At 43.6% G+C, this 15,508-nt stretch overlaps 2 pseudogenes; both read left to right on the top strand.

Moving 5' to 3' along the window:
- Positions 1-5,007: 5,007 nt before the first annotated feature.
- On the top strand, positions 5,008-5,617 carry LOC141129621 (protein cornichon homolog 1 pseudogene; annotated as a pseudogene).
- A 317-nt stretch (positions 5,618-5,934) lies between these two features.
- LOC141130291 (5S ribosomal RNA) lies at positions 5,935-6,032 on the top strand (annotated as a pseudogene).
- Positions 6,033-15,508: the final 9,476 nt, after the last annotated feature.

Here is a 15,508-nt window from a genome sequence, read left to right as displayed (position 1 = left end):
TCTTTTATGACAAAGGCAACAAAGCCCACTCCCTACTAGCCCGCAAACTGGCCAAGCGTTCCCACAGGTCCACTCCCCACCAAATAAAAAACACAGAAGGCTGCCTACTCTCCCACCCCCAAGACATTGCCCAAACCTTCGCAGAGTTCTATACCTCACTGTATAACTACCCAGAGATCCCACACAACCCTATCTCTCCTGAACTGACTGACCTCCTAAACCAGTACCTGGATCGTAGTGGGATTCCCCGGCTTTAGGACTCGGACCCCCTTTCCCTTAACGCACCTATTGCAGAGGAGGAACTCACATCCACCATTAAAACCCTGCCAACACGTAAATCCCCGGGACCAGACGGTCTCCCCTATGAATATTATAAAGCCTTCCTCCCTATCCTCCTACCACATATGTGTAAACTCTTTAACGCCTTCCTCCAGCAGACTCCTATTCCCTCGGATATGCAAAGATCGTTCCTTACACTGATCCCAAAACCGGTAAAAGATCCCTCCCTCTGTGCCAGCTATAGGCCAATAGCACTCTTGAACTCGGATCTAAAAAAATTGACCAAGTTCTTATCGATACGACTAAACACAATATTACCTTCCCTAATTCACAAGGATCAGGTGGGCTTCATCCCTCTCCGCCAAGCGGGGGATAATACAAGAAGGACCATAGATTTAATAGATGTGGCGAACAGGGATTGCCTGGAGTCGCTTGTCCTAGGGCTTGATGCAGAAAAGGCCTTTGATCGCCTTGACTGGCCCTTCCTGTTTGCCACACTGAGACACATGGGATTCCGGGGTCCTTTCCTGTGGGCCATCCAGCACCTGTACACTAACCCTACTTCCTAAGTTAAAACTTCTTTTGCTCTATCTCCCTCCATTCCGATAGCGAATGGGACCCAACAGGGGTGTCCGCTCTCACCTCTACTGTTTGCACTGTGTGTTGAGCTCTTGGCGGCGTCCATTCGCAGAAATCCGGACATTCGAGGTATCCCGGTCCAAGGAAGGGAGTTTAAACTGGTGTTGTTTGCAGGCGACATAATACTCACCCTTACCCAACCTAGGATCTCACTACCCAACTTACACGGAGAACTGGATGTCTATAGGTCCCTCTCAGGTTACAAAATAAACAAGACCAAATCAGAGGCCCTCCCGATTAACATTCCAGCCTCAGAAGTCCAGCACCTTCAGCAGTGCTTCCCATATCACTGGAAAACGTCAGCCCTGAAATACCTGGGAGTCCAGATCACTTTGTCCTTCACCTCTCTATACCAGGCAAATCCCCTCCCCCCCTCTTCCGCTCCATAAAAGACCTTATTCAGAAATAGAAAGTCCATCACATATCCCTCTTGGGAAGGGTGGCCTCAATAAAGATGACCATCCTTCCCAAGCTCTAGTATTTATTTCAGACACTGCCCATCCCAGTGCCTTACGTACAGCTAAGAAAGCTTCAAGCGGACTTGGTGCAATTTGTGTGGAATTACAAACGACTTAGAATACTATGCTCAGTCCTGCTGGCCTCCCGCTCCGACGGGGGACTAGCGTTCCCAGATTTAGTGAAATATTACCAAGCGACACAACTACATGCCCTAACTTCCTGGTTCCCCGAACAGTCATATAACAAATGGACGGAAATTGAGAAAATTTGGCTAGCACCCACCCATCCAAACAGCCTACTCTGGAGCGCAAACACGGAGGTAGAACCAGAGAGGCTCCTGGGATCTATGACACTACTTAGATCACTTTGGCGCAAACTCTTCAGCACCCAGGGGCTCAGCTTCGAGAAGTCTCTGCTGACCTCTTTCCTATATAACCCCGAGCTACCTGCTGGTCTCACTCGTCAGATGTCCTTACCCTGGGCGACACGAAATCTGTTCCACTTTGGCCACCTAGTGGACCCTAGATCACGCAAACTACTATCATTTACCAAGCTTCAGAGAAAACATGACCTACCCCGCCAGGTGTTTTTTGGATATCTGCAAATACGGCATTATGCCCAATCTATTACCCCAGGTCTCCAATTCTCAGCGCCATCCCCCTTCAAGAGCATTATACTGGAGGGATCTGTCCGCCGAGGCCTGATCTCTGACATCTACTGGATACTCAATGTTTACTCGATCTCGAACCAGGGCAAGCATGTATACATGCTTCGCTGGGAGAAGGCACTGGGAGAAGACATTTCGGAGGTAGCGTGGCGGACAATCTGGTCTCAGGCGGCTAAAAGCTCCTTCTGCACGCTCTACAAGGAGAATGCATATACAATTCTCTACCACTGGTACCTGACGCCGGATGTCCTCCACTCTATCTATCCCTCCTGCTCGAATAGGTGCTGGTGCTGTCAGGGAGACAAAGGCACCCTATACCACATTTACTGGAAATGCCCCAAGATTGCACCATATTGGACGGAGACACAGTCCCTGCTGTCCTGCCTTCTGGGGGTACAGGTCCCCATGTCCCCAAAACTATTCCTCCTAGGGGTTTCACCCCTAAAAATTTCCAAACCATCAAAAAAATTGCTCAGACACGTCCTAACAGCCGCAAGATGTCTGGTGGACCTCCACTGGAAACGGCACTCTCCACCCTCCCAAGAAGACCTGTATGCCAGAATCAAAGATGTAGAACTTATGGAAAAAATGACAGCTAGGCTACAAAACAGACTAGAAATGCACGATAAGGTCTGGGAGGAATGGCACAGATGGGAAGATCCACCTTGAGTCGAGGGCTGAGCCCCCCATCCTTAACTTCCACCCCCTCCCACTTGTCCTATCTCCTTAATCCCTTCTTCCCCCTCTCTGCAACTCTTCTCCTTTTCCTTCTCCTTCTATCTTTCTTCGGCCTAGTAAAGGCCTATGGCAGACGTTATCTACTGTTTGACAGCTCAAATAATGTGCCTATTGCATATACCTACAACATAATATTTGTTCATTGCTCTTATATATGTACTAGCTCTTTTCTCTTAATGCTACCTGCGCATTACAGCATTTGACTCATGTTTATTTACCTGTTGATATGATCAATAAAAACTGTTATTGGAAAATGTCCCCGTTATTCCATCCCCCTCCATAGACTGCTGATCATCCCTCAAATATGTCTCTTCTTCATCTGCTTCAAATTCTAATTCGATTGGATCTCCACTCTAAATCAGGAAAATGAGAGAAAATATCATCTGTAAAATATAAGATTTATTATTGTGACATCACATATATAAAATCCACACATCACCTCCATAAGTCAATGTTCTACATACTCCATCCCACCAACCTTATAATAATGAGGGATGGTAGCTGGATGACTTCACCATGGTGTCCTGGTACAGATCTTTGTGTCTTTTTGAAAACTCTGACTCCTCCATCACCCCATCTGCATGCTCCTCCTCTTTTATCTCTTCTTTAACATTGACCTGTGCGGAATCCCGGGAAAACAGAGGACGGGGACTTTTCTCTCGGGGGTTTCTGGTATTAGATGGCTCAATCATAATCTTGTGTTCTCCTGAAAACTCCTCCATCACTCCATACTCCTCATCCTCCTCTTTATACTCTTTTTTATCAACAATATTATCATCCCTGAGGTTTCCACTCTAAAAGATTTAATAAAACATTAATTGTAACAAACATACTTGAGTATAAAGAATAACTACTGGGGGCACATGCGCGGAGTCTAGCGGGATGGTCATGTTTGACTAGAGCTCCGCTTCGTGAGGAGGAAGACCCGCAATACAATTTTAGCCCGGATGAAATATAAACAACGGAATACCTTCTTTAAACGCCCGAGAGGTGAGAGGAACTTTTGTAAAGAAAATGGTATTAGGAGGAGCCCGTGTTAAAACAAAAATCAAAGCTAACAGGAGCACTCAGGCGTGGATATCATCCAAAATGGCGCCGGTCCCCTCAGCATCAGCACCAATTACCTCAGAGCGCTCTATACAGCCTAAAAAGATACAACATATATCCTCAGGAGATGCTGATACAGAATTCAACTTATCTTGACTTCCTCACATGAATTTACAGCCCCTCACAGTATTTTAAAACAATTTGAAAAAATGCTTAATAAAGCGCTTAAACAAACCTCAGAACAGATAACTAATAACCTCACAAGAGAAATCAGGGAGCTTGGTCAGCGCACAGCAGCACTTGAGCTAAAGGTGGATGAAATTGATAATTTCACTCAGGTACAAATGACTGAAATTGATACTCTAAAAGAAGAAAACTTTATTTTACAAAATAAATTGGAGGATTATGAAAACAGAGCAAGAAGATCTAACCTCAGATTTAGAGGTATACCAGAAGGTGTCTTAGATACACAATCCTCTATAACTGCACTTTGTCAAGAATTACTCCCAGGGATACCAATAGAGCGCCTGGAAATGGGCAGAATGCACCGTGTCCTTATGCCTAAGAAAATTGATGGAACTCCAAGAGACATTATAGCAAAATTCCACTACTATAAAACTAAAGAACAGTTTCTTGTTTCAGCCAGAGGAAAAAATGATTTAAGATTCCAAGGACATACTTTCCAATTGTTTGCAGACCTCTCCCAAACTACCGTTTCCAAAAGGAGAGCTATGAAACCCCAGCTCCTGGAATTACAACGCCACAATATTAAATATCAATGGGGGTTTCCACTAGTTTTTTCTGCAGGTCAGTGTAAGAACTACAACAGGCACTGCCTAAGATCTTAACCTGATAGAAATCTCTCATACCACAAACACATCAAGAACGTCTGCTAATACATCCGAACTCGTCCCCAGACATAGACAAAAATGGAAATCATCATTTGCACAAGAGGAGTAAGTCGACATGAATCCCCACCTCAAGACCAAGAAGACAACATGGAATGAAAAATCTGAAGAATTAATTAACCTAATTTCATTTTTGCCTCTCCAGAGATTGTCTACAACATCAGAATCTTTTGGAACCTATATACAAATCTCCTATTTCCACCTTTTATCTCCAAATGTATATGTTAAATGATTTAATTTACATTTAAAATCTTTATCCTCCTCTCTCCCCGGACTGAACATGGCCTTAACGTTCGCGGCCTTCTGTTAAATGCTCGCTCTTCTGCTCACTGCCGCCCTCATCTTCTTAGCTATCTGGCATATAATTGCATTTGATGAATTGAAAACAGACTACAAGAATCCTATAGACCAGTGTAACACACTCAATCCGCTTGTGCTTCCAGAGTATCTCATCCATGCGTTCTTCTGTGTCATGTTTCTATGTGCCGCGGAATGGCTCACTCTCAGTTTAAACATGCCGTTGCTGGCGTATCATATCTGGAGATTTATGAGCCAGCCGGTGATGAGCGGAGCCGGCCTGTATGATCCCACCACTATAGTGAATGCAGATATTCTGGCATACTGTCAGAAGGAATGATGGTGTAAACTAGCTTTTTACCTTCTCTCATTTTTCTACTATCTTTATGGCATGATTTACGTCTTGGTGAGCTCATAAGGACGCTGAAGACGCCGGCTCCAGCTATTTGCATGCAAACTATAAACATTATAGGCAATTGATCCGACAAGGTCTCACTACAATGGCCAACAAGTCCCCGGAAGACCTCGAGTGGGGAAACACTTCTTCCCGGGTTCTAACATATCCAGTTTTGTAAAGAGGGGAAGTTTTATTTTTTGTTTGTTTTTTGTTTTATGAAGACTGGGAAATTTATGTATATTTATCATTCTTTCAAAAGTTGACTTTTCCCGCAAATTTACTTGCTGCTTTTTCTTATGTACCCTCCTATATCTATTTCTATACCTATATCCTTTTTTTTTCTTTTTTTTTTTCCTTTTTGCAAGTCATCTTGCAGCATTGTTAGAGAAACAAGGCCAGACACGGGCTGCAGGAAATGTTCTCATCTGAGTGACTGCCACACAGAATTTACAACCCTGTAATTTTGGAATAAACTCCTCGCTGTTGATTTAAAAAAAAAAAACTACGGCCTTGAAAGCGCCCGATCTCGTCTGATCTCGGAGGCTAAGCAGGGTCGGGCCTGGTTAGTACCTGGATGGGAGACCGCCTGGGAATACCAGGTGCCGTAGGCAAAAAAAAAAAATTTTAAATCTTTATAATTGGAGATTTCAATCCTGGTTATACTTAAAATATATATATTTTTTTTATCCATTTCTATATACTTTTCCAACTGGACCACATGATTAAAATTTTAATGTTTTTATAATTTAATGACAACTCTTTGGAGAGATCACATAACAATAGTGGCATTTATCCGTCTGAAGAAATGATTCATTTATTCCTTTTTTTTGGTTGTCTTTAATATATATTGATCGATTGTCTCAGATTTTATTATCCCTTTTTTTTTTATCCCTGTTATTAGGTAAAATTAGGAAATGTTCTTTCTTTTTGCTTAAAATTTTTCCTATTTAAATAATATATATAAATCTCAATATACTATACCTCTAGAAATTTTACATAGTAGATTTAAACATAGATGGTGTTCGCTTTTTATTTGGGCATATATTCGCACATCACTATGATGTTCACTATTAGAATTTTTTAGGGCGTGTGTTCCTTCCACGAAAACTCTGTGTGCCCCACTTTACCTTCATCGGACCCCTACAGCTATTATGTGGGTATTTGATGAACGTCTTTTTTCCCCTGATGGAAGACTGTATCCTCCATCACGGGTAAACTTTGGATCTCTTTGTACCTCTATTTTACTCAAATGTAATATGATCTCTTATGATTTTTATTTTTCCCCTAATCTAGAAAACCCTGGACCTTTCCCTCTTCTTTTTCTCCTAATGTCCGGAGATGTTTGGTCGGGACGCCACCACATAGTAATAATTGGTAAGAACAGATTGTTGTTGCAGCTAATATGGCACCATTAAATATAATTTCCCTAAATGTACAGGGCCTAAACGTACCACATAAATGTACAAAAGCGTTTCGGTCTTTCCAGGCCATGAAAGCACACATTGTGTGTTTACAAGAAACCCATTTCACAAACAAATCTACACCCAATTTTTTAAATTCCTCCTACCCACAGGTATTCACAGCTTCAACGGAAACCAAACAAAGGAGCACTCTAAAAGTGTTCCATCGCTCCATCCCATTCACAATTCAGGCTGAAATAAAAGATCCCGAGGGACATTATTTAATACTAACTGGATATGTTTTGGACATGGCAATAACTGTTGCTTCATATTATGCACCCAACAAGAATCCTGTACCCTTTTTATCACACCTTTTTCAGGTAGTACAGTCTCATAAAATGGGCACACTCATCGTATGTGGGGATTCCAATAAGGTCATACTCCCATTTTTAGATAGATCCCCTTATATCCCATCTTGTAATCAAACCAAACAATCTCTTTCCCATCTCCTCTCTAACTATAAATTCCTGGAGAGAAAACAATCCAGCTAAAAAAAGAAAATATAGGTATTTCTCATATCCACATCAATCATTCAGTCGAATTGATCACATATTTCTGACGGCAGGAATGTTACCAGAAATAATTACATCTAATATTATCTCTATCCCATGGTCAGATCACAATGTAGTCTTCACCTCTATTTCATCACTCATACCCAAAGCACATGATACAACATGGTACTTACCAAATATATTATTGAAGCACCCTTCTTACCGTACAAATATAGAACAGGCTCTAAAATATTATTTAAAACCCAATACATGCTCAGAAGTTTCCCCATTAACCTTCTGGGAAGCACACAAACCTGTCCTGAGAGGGATATTCCAACAATAAATAGGAATACTTAAGAGAGAACGCAGTGATCTGGCATGGAAATTGGAAAATGAATTTATTTCATCTTTTACAGCCTTTCAAATTAATCCCACTCTATCGGCAAAAAAATAAATTAAATAAAAGCAAGATGATTTATTTCTCACAGATTCTGCTGAAAAAACATTGCAGCACACCAAACATGCATTCTACATAAAATCTAATAAACCTAATACTTACCTAGCGCGGGCACTTAAAGCGGGGTTCCACCCAAAAGTGGAACTTCCGCTCATCGGATTCCTCCCCCCCTCCGGTGCCACAGTTGGCACCTTTCAGGGGGGAGGGGGTGCAGGTACCTGTGTAATACAGGTATCTGCACCCACTCCCGGGAATAGACTCCTGCGGGAGTCACGCCCCCTCCCGCACTCCCCCGCTGTCTCCTGGGAAACACACAGGTCCCAGGAGATAGCGGGGACCATTGAGAACGCGCAGAGCGACTCGTGCATTCGCAGTAGGGAACTGGGAAGTGAAGCCGCAATGCTTCACTTCCTGATTCCCTCACTGAGAATGGCGGGGGCAGCACACTAGGACCGAGGGACGCTTCGGTCTCGGGTGCCGACATCGCTGGACCCCGGGACAGGTGAGTGTCCTTATTTTAAAAGTCAGCAGCTGCAGTATTAAAAAAAAATTTTGCGGGACTCCCGCTTTAATTCCATAAACAAATCCTCTAAACCAATTAAACTTAAATTGCCTAAAAATATATATACGAGTAATCCTTTAAAAATAGTTAAGCTCTCATTTGAGTAACCTATATTCAGAAGCCAACACTTTCGATTCTAATAAAGTGGATTCCTTCTTCTCGAAGATAACTCTACTCCAAATATCTCCTTCTCATGAAACCAATTTGGAAAAGCCCATAGAGGTGGATGAGGTAACATTGGCTGTTCGCAAGTTCGCCAAACAGCGAACAATTTGGGGTGTTCGCGGCAAATTCGAATGCCGCGGAACACCCTTTAAAAGTCTATGGGAGAAATCAAAAGTGCTAATTTTAAAGGCTTATATGCAAGTTATTGTCATAAAAAGTGTTTGGGGACCTGGGTCCTGCCCCAGGGGACATGGATCAATGCTAAAAAAAAGTTTTAAAAATGGCCGTTTTTTCAGGAGCAGTGATTTTAATAATGCTTAAAGTCAAACAATAAAAGTGTAATATCCCTTTAAATTTCGTAGCTGGGGGGTGTCTATAGTATGCCTGTAAAGGGGCGCATGTTTCCTGTGTTTAGAACAGTCTGACAGCAAAATGACATTTCGAAGGAAAAAACCCATTTAAAACTACTCGCGGCTATTGCATTGCCGCTCCGACAATACACATAGAAGTTCATTGATAAAAACGGCATGGGAATTCCCCACAGGGGAACCAAAATTTAAAAAAAAAATGACGTGGGGGTCCCCCTAAATTCCATACCAGACCTTGATCCGAGCACGCAACCTGGCAGGCCGCAGGAAAAGAGGGGGGACGAGAGTGCGCCCCCCCTCCTGAACCGTACCAGGCCACATGCCTTCAACATTGGAAGGGTGCTTTGGGGTAGCCCCCCAAAACACCTTGTCCCCATGTTGATGAGGACAAAGGCCTCATCCCCACAACCCTGGCTGGTGGTTGTGGGGGTCTGCGGGCGCGGGGCTTATCGGAATCTGGAAGCCCCCTTTAACAAGGGGACCCCCAGATCCCAGCCCCCCTGTGTGAAATGGTAAGGGGGGTACTTACCTACCATTTCACTAAAAAACTGTCAAAAATGTTAAAAATGACAAGAGACAGTTTTTGACAATTCCTTTATTTAAATGCTTTTTCTTTCTTCTATCTTCCTTCATCTTCTTCTTCTTCTGGTTCTTCTGGTTCTTCCTCTGGCGTTCTGGTCCAGCATCTCCTCCGTCTTCTATCTTCTTCTCCTCGGGCCGCTCTGCACCCATGGCATGGGGGGAGGCTCCCGCTCTTCTCTTCATCTTCTTCTCTTCTTCATTTTCTTCAGAGGGGGGCGGGGTCACCGGGTGGCCCTGCCCCCCGTTATTTAAGAACCGTCAGACGAGGAGACGCCGTCACACAGCGGGAGCCTCCCTCCATGCCAGCATGGATGCGGAGCGGCCCGGAGAAGAAAATGAAGAAGAGAAGAAGAGAAGAAAAGAAGGAGATAAAGAGAAGAGCGGGAGCTTCCCCCCATGCCATGGGTGCGGAGCGGCCCGAGGAGAAGAAGATAGAAGACACCGCGGAGGAGATGCTGGACGAGAACGCCGGAGGAAGAACCAGAAGAGCCAGAAGAACCAGAAGAAGAAGATGAAGGAACATAGAAGAAAGAAGAAGCATTTAAATAAAGGAATTGTCAAAAACTGTCTCTTGTCATTTTTAAAATTTTTGACAGTTTTTTAGTGAAATGGTAGGGGTAAGTAACCCCTTACCATTTCACACAGGGGGAGGGCCGGGATTTGGGGGTCCCCTTGTTAAAGGGGGCTTCCAGATTCCGATAAGCCCCCCGCCCGCAGACCCCCACAACCACCGGCCAGGGTTGTGGGGATGAGGCCCTTGTCCTCATCAACATGGGGACAAGGTGTTTTGGGGGGCTACCCCAAAGCACCCTCCCAATGTTGAGGGCATGTGGCCTGGTACGGTTCAGGAGGGGGGGGCTCTCTCGTCCCCCCCTCTTTTCCTGCGGCCTGCCAGGTTGTGTGCTCGGATAAGGGTCTGGTATGGATTTTTGGGGGGACCCCACGCCGTTTTTTTTTTTTGGCGCGGGGTTCCCCTTAAAATCTGTACCAGACCTGAAGGGTCTGGTATGAAATTTAGGGGGACCCCCACGTCATTTTTTTTTAAATTTTGGCCGGGGTTCCCCTTAATATCCATGCCAGATCTGAAGGGCCTGGTATGGAATTTAGGGGGACCCCCACGTCATTTTTTTTTTAAATTTTGGTTCGGGGTTCCCCTGTGGGGAATTCCCATGCCGTTTTTATCAATGAACTTCTATGTGTATTGTCGGACCGGCAATGCAATAGCCGTGAGTCGTTTTAAATGGGTTTTTTCCTTCGAAATGTCATTTTGCTGTCAGACTGTTCTAAACACAGGAAACATGCGCCCCTTTACAGACATACTATAGACACCCCCCAGCTACGAAATTTAAAGGGATATTACACTTTTATAGTTTGACTTTAAGCATTATTAAAATCACTGCTCCTGAAAAATCGGCCGTTTTTAAAACTTTTTTTTGCATTGATCCATGTCCCCTGGGGCAGGACCCAGGTCCCCAAACACTTTTTATGACAATAACTTGCATATAAGCCTTTAAAATTAGCACTTTTGATTATTCATGTTCGTGTCCCATAGACTTTAACGGTGTTCGCGTGTTCGAATTAACTTTTTTCTTGTTCGCATGTTCTGGTGCGAACCGAACAGGGGGGTGTTCAGCTCATCCCTAAACAGCAGCTGTTAAAGAGCTAAAATTAAATAAAAGACTGGGCCCAGACGGTTTCTCGGGCTCTAAATTGCCACACTTTTACTGGTATCATTTCCCCTTTATTGACTAAAGAATTTAATAATATCCTAGATAACAAATCCTTTAGACATGAATCACTAATGGCTACCATTTGTATGATTCCAAAACCACACTCAGATGAAACATCATGCACAAATTTCCACCCTATCTCTATGTTAAATATAGATATAAAAATTTTAGCGAAAATTGTAGCAACTCGTCTTAAAGATACCATAGGAGCATTAATTCATCAAGATCAGGTTGGCTTTATGCCAACACGTCAAGCAAGCAATAACATACGTAGAGCGGTACTGTTGGCGCAGATTGCTAAATCACATCATAACATCATATTCCAGCTTGCTTCCTTTCAATAGACCTTAAGAAAGCATTTGATTCCATTTCTTGGCATAATTTACATTATACTTTACAAAAATGGGGTTTTGGCCCCAACTTTATAAATTGGATTATGGCACATTATAATAACCCAAAAGCATATGTCAAATATGCAGGTTATAAATCTGAATCCTTTAATATACATAGAGGTACACGCCAGGGATGTCCGCCCTCTCCCCTATTATTTGCCCTCTTAATTGAACCACTAGCTCAAATGATTAGATTAGATCCCATTATAACTGGAATTGAAATCGGCGGATATCAACATAAATGATGTCTATTTGCGGACGATATCCTTCTTTTTCTGTCTTCCCCACAAATATCTGGCCCCAACCTTATTCCATTACTTAATCAATTTGCATTTTTTTCAGGTCTTCATATTAATCTCAAAAAGTGTCATGTCTTAAACATAATGTGGAATTAAATTCGGCAAAGATAGGTTTACCTTTTGCTTGGATAGACAGATCGATCCCTTAATTTATCGGCTTTCTCAGATAACTATCCATCCATTCTGAAAAATATGTCTAACCTACTAAAGTCCTGAACCCAGCTCTTGCTGTCATGGTTTGGAAAGATCAATGCTATTAAAATGACAATCTTACCAAAAATATTGTATTTTTCCTGGCCCATCCTCCCGTCAGCACATAACGGGTTAACGCCTCCTTTGGAGGCCCCAACGACCACATGTTCCAAGCTTAATATAAAAGACAGCCCCTCCCCCAACTAAGATGTTCTTTTTTTGGTCATGCTCCAGGCCACATGCTGATTGCAGTTGGTAAGTAATTTGTTTGCTGCATCCCCCTGCCGAACCTACCCCTCCATGTTCAGCCTCTCATGGAGTTGGAAGACCCAGAATGCTGAAAGTAAATCTTTCTAAAAACTGAGGTGCCTTGTGTCAAGGCTGCGGGCAAAATGATGCTTAAACAGCATTGATATATTGTACAGGTGTGGTATTATAAGAGCTCTGCAATGTCATCATTGCCTCTCCCTTTCTTTTTTTTTTCCTGTCTTTTTATATGCAGCGCACCTCACTGCTCTCCTGGCTTTATTGTCAGTCTGAGAGTGGCTGTGAATGGTGTCACAGAGTGTGGGGAGATGGGCAGCACAAGATGGGAACCGCCAGACACCATGCAATGGTGTAACTGATTTTGGAGATCTGCAGTTGGGAGGGCTTCTCTTTCTCTCTCTGCAGTCCTGCCAGGTAAAGGACTTACCTCGGATTCTGGCTGAGTCTCTTGTCTGTCTTTGGATGTGCTGTCCTGGCTCCCCTGCTATGCTGTGTACTTCTGTGGGTTTGACAGTCTGACTGTTTTTTGTCTCAGACTCTGACTGTGTCTGTTGTTTGCCTTTGGAAATGCTGCCTGAAGCTCACCTGCAGAGACTCCTGAGGTGAGTGGATGAAGGCAGATGGCTCTTAAAGAGACAGGGTTCCATGTTTTTTGGTGAGAGGTAAGATGCTTTTCTCCATATATTATGTGCAAATATGAGCTTGCCACACATGTTAGTGGCACAGAAGATTAGCAAAGGTAGGAGGGGGCAACATGGGACCTGGTTCTTTAAAGAGTGCCCAAGGAAAATATGCAAATTAAGGTGTTTTGCATTCTTTTGGGAGCAGAAACCCTGAACGCAAACGCTCCAAAAAACATAAGACCCGCCAACGATCGCAGGATGACGACACCTAACAGGTTATCACATTCAATAAGCATGTGGTCAATACACTCTAAAGGAGTTGTTTCCACTTACCCTGTGAAGGGACAGAATCCAGGAAATTGGCACATGAGTTTATGCCAGCATGATAGAGGATGCCTTGCCAAGTTCAGGGTGCATTTTGGGCCTGCATGCAGTCTACAGTGGCAGAGCAATGAAATTGCACAGGATGCCTCACAAGGATGGGGGTTGTGCAAAATTCTAAGACCTATTAAGGCGGCTATAGCAGAAAGTATGCTTCATATATCCACGCCACAAGCAACACCCATAACGATAGAGCGTAAATCGCTCATTCATGAAGGATGGTCTTTTCCCATAATGGCAGAGCGTAAATCGCTGGTTCATGAAGGTTGGTCTTTTCCCATAATGGCAGAGCGTAAATTGCTCGTTCATGAAGGATGGCCTTTTCCAATAATGGCAGAGCATAAATCGCTGATGGAGGATGGCCTTTTCCCAGAATTGCAGAGCATAAATCGCTCATGATGGAGGATGGTCTTTTCCCATAATGGCAGAGCGTAAATCGCTCGTTAGTGAAGGATGGCCTTTTCCAATAATGGCAGAGCATAAATCGCTGATGGAGGATGGCCTTTTCCCAGAATTGCAGAGCATAAATCGCTCATGATGGAGGATGGCCTTTTCCCAGAATTGCAGAGCGTAAATCGCTCATGATGGAGGATGGCCTTTTCCCAGAATTGCAGGGCGTAAATCGCTCATGATGGAGGATGGCCTTTTCCCAGAATTGCAGAGCGTAAATCGCTCATGATGGAGGATGGCCTTTTCCCAGAATTGCAGAGCGTAAATCGCTCATGATGGAGGATGGCCTTTTTCCAGAATATCAGAGCTTAAATCGCTCATGATGGAGGATGACAGAGACCTCATCAGAAGACCAATTTACAGTAACAGGTTCCATAAGCTTTATCTAGATAAAATGGCTGCTGTATGTTTATGCACTGCACTTCCAGGGGTGGTTGTTGCCCTCTTGTGTCCGGTGCAGCAAGTGTCTTTGCTTTTTTATAATTTGGTTGCCTTCAATGGACTTGTTCACACCAGAAGCAGTCCAGTGTGTTTTTTATTTCTTCATCAAGAACGCATGGTTAGTGTTTAACTTTGATTCCAATTACTTAATTCACACCAGTACAGCGCATTCTAATGCCGTCAACAGGAGTAGAATGTTGCATTGTTTCTTTATAGGAACACATCGGGAAAGTGGCAAAACGCATGTAGAATGCATCAAAAACACTCATGCAGAAACACATCTGGAATGCAGAAAATGTGGTGATCTGGCCATCAGGCTTGCACAGACTCTATACAGTGACAGATTTTGCCTGCCAATCAGCAACTTCGATATATTAACTTCAGAAATGGCATTACATTCAACATTGGAAGCTGCAAGATTTGGCACAGTTTCTGGAAAGAGTGGAACCTGGCAACTGACTTTTGGTTGATGCTTTTAATAGACCTAGTACAAGCGCTGGAGCACTCAGTCACTGATCGGAGAGCATTGTGGTTATGCCACTGGACGGCAGGCGGAACTTTTACACAAGCCTTCGACATTTCCTATAATGGGAGGTTATTGTTCGGCCAAACGCTGAACAATGCAATTAAGCGAATGACAGGAGGAAAAGTCTGGATTGTAGCCACAGACTAGTAAGAGAAAGCTGCCATCCTTCACTCAAGCCCACTGAACTTCAGAGGGTGCAGGAGGCCAAATCTTATAAGACAGGCTGCAGATTTAATAGATCACAATGGAGGTATCTCAAAGTTACTTTTGACATGAAATAAGTCCAGAGCAAGCTGCTAAGATGGCTGGAAAGTCTCTTTTAAAGGTGCGCCCAACCAGTCTCTTCCAGTTGGGTCCAGGATGCCTAAGTGAAGTAGATGGTTGTAGCTTCCTTCTGGAGGGTTTGGACAACAATCACCAAATACCAGTGGGTCCAGAAGACAGGTGGGTGGACAATGGAGAACAGATCTCAGAAGAGAAAATGTTTGCAAAATTTTTATACTGCTACAAGGCCATCATGCCAGTGATGCCAAAAACATAGAATCATCTGGGGGCCTTTCTCCCCAGTTTTTCTAGTACCTAAAGCAGGAGCCTCCTGACCTGTTTCATTTTGAAAGAATGGAATGCGTTCATATACTTCAAGAGGTTCAAGATGGAGTCCATGCAGACAGTCACAGGTACAGTTCAGCAG

Source organism: Aquarana catesbeiana, linkage group LG02 (assembly GCF_042186555.1).
Source record: "Aquarana catesbeiana isolate 2022-GZ linkage group LG02, ASM4218655v1, whole genome shotgun sequence".
Lineage (NCBI taxonomy): Eukaryota > Metazoa > Chordata > Amphibia > Anura > Ranidae > Aquarana > Aquarana catesbeiana.
Note: the sequence above shows the minus strand (reverse complement) of the source record. Positions and strands in the feature narration are given on the sequence as shown.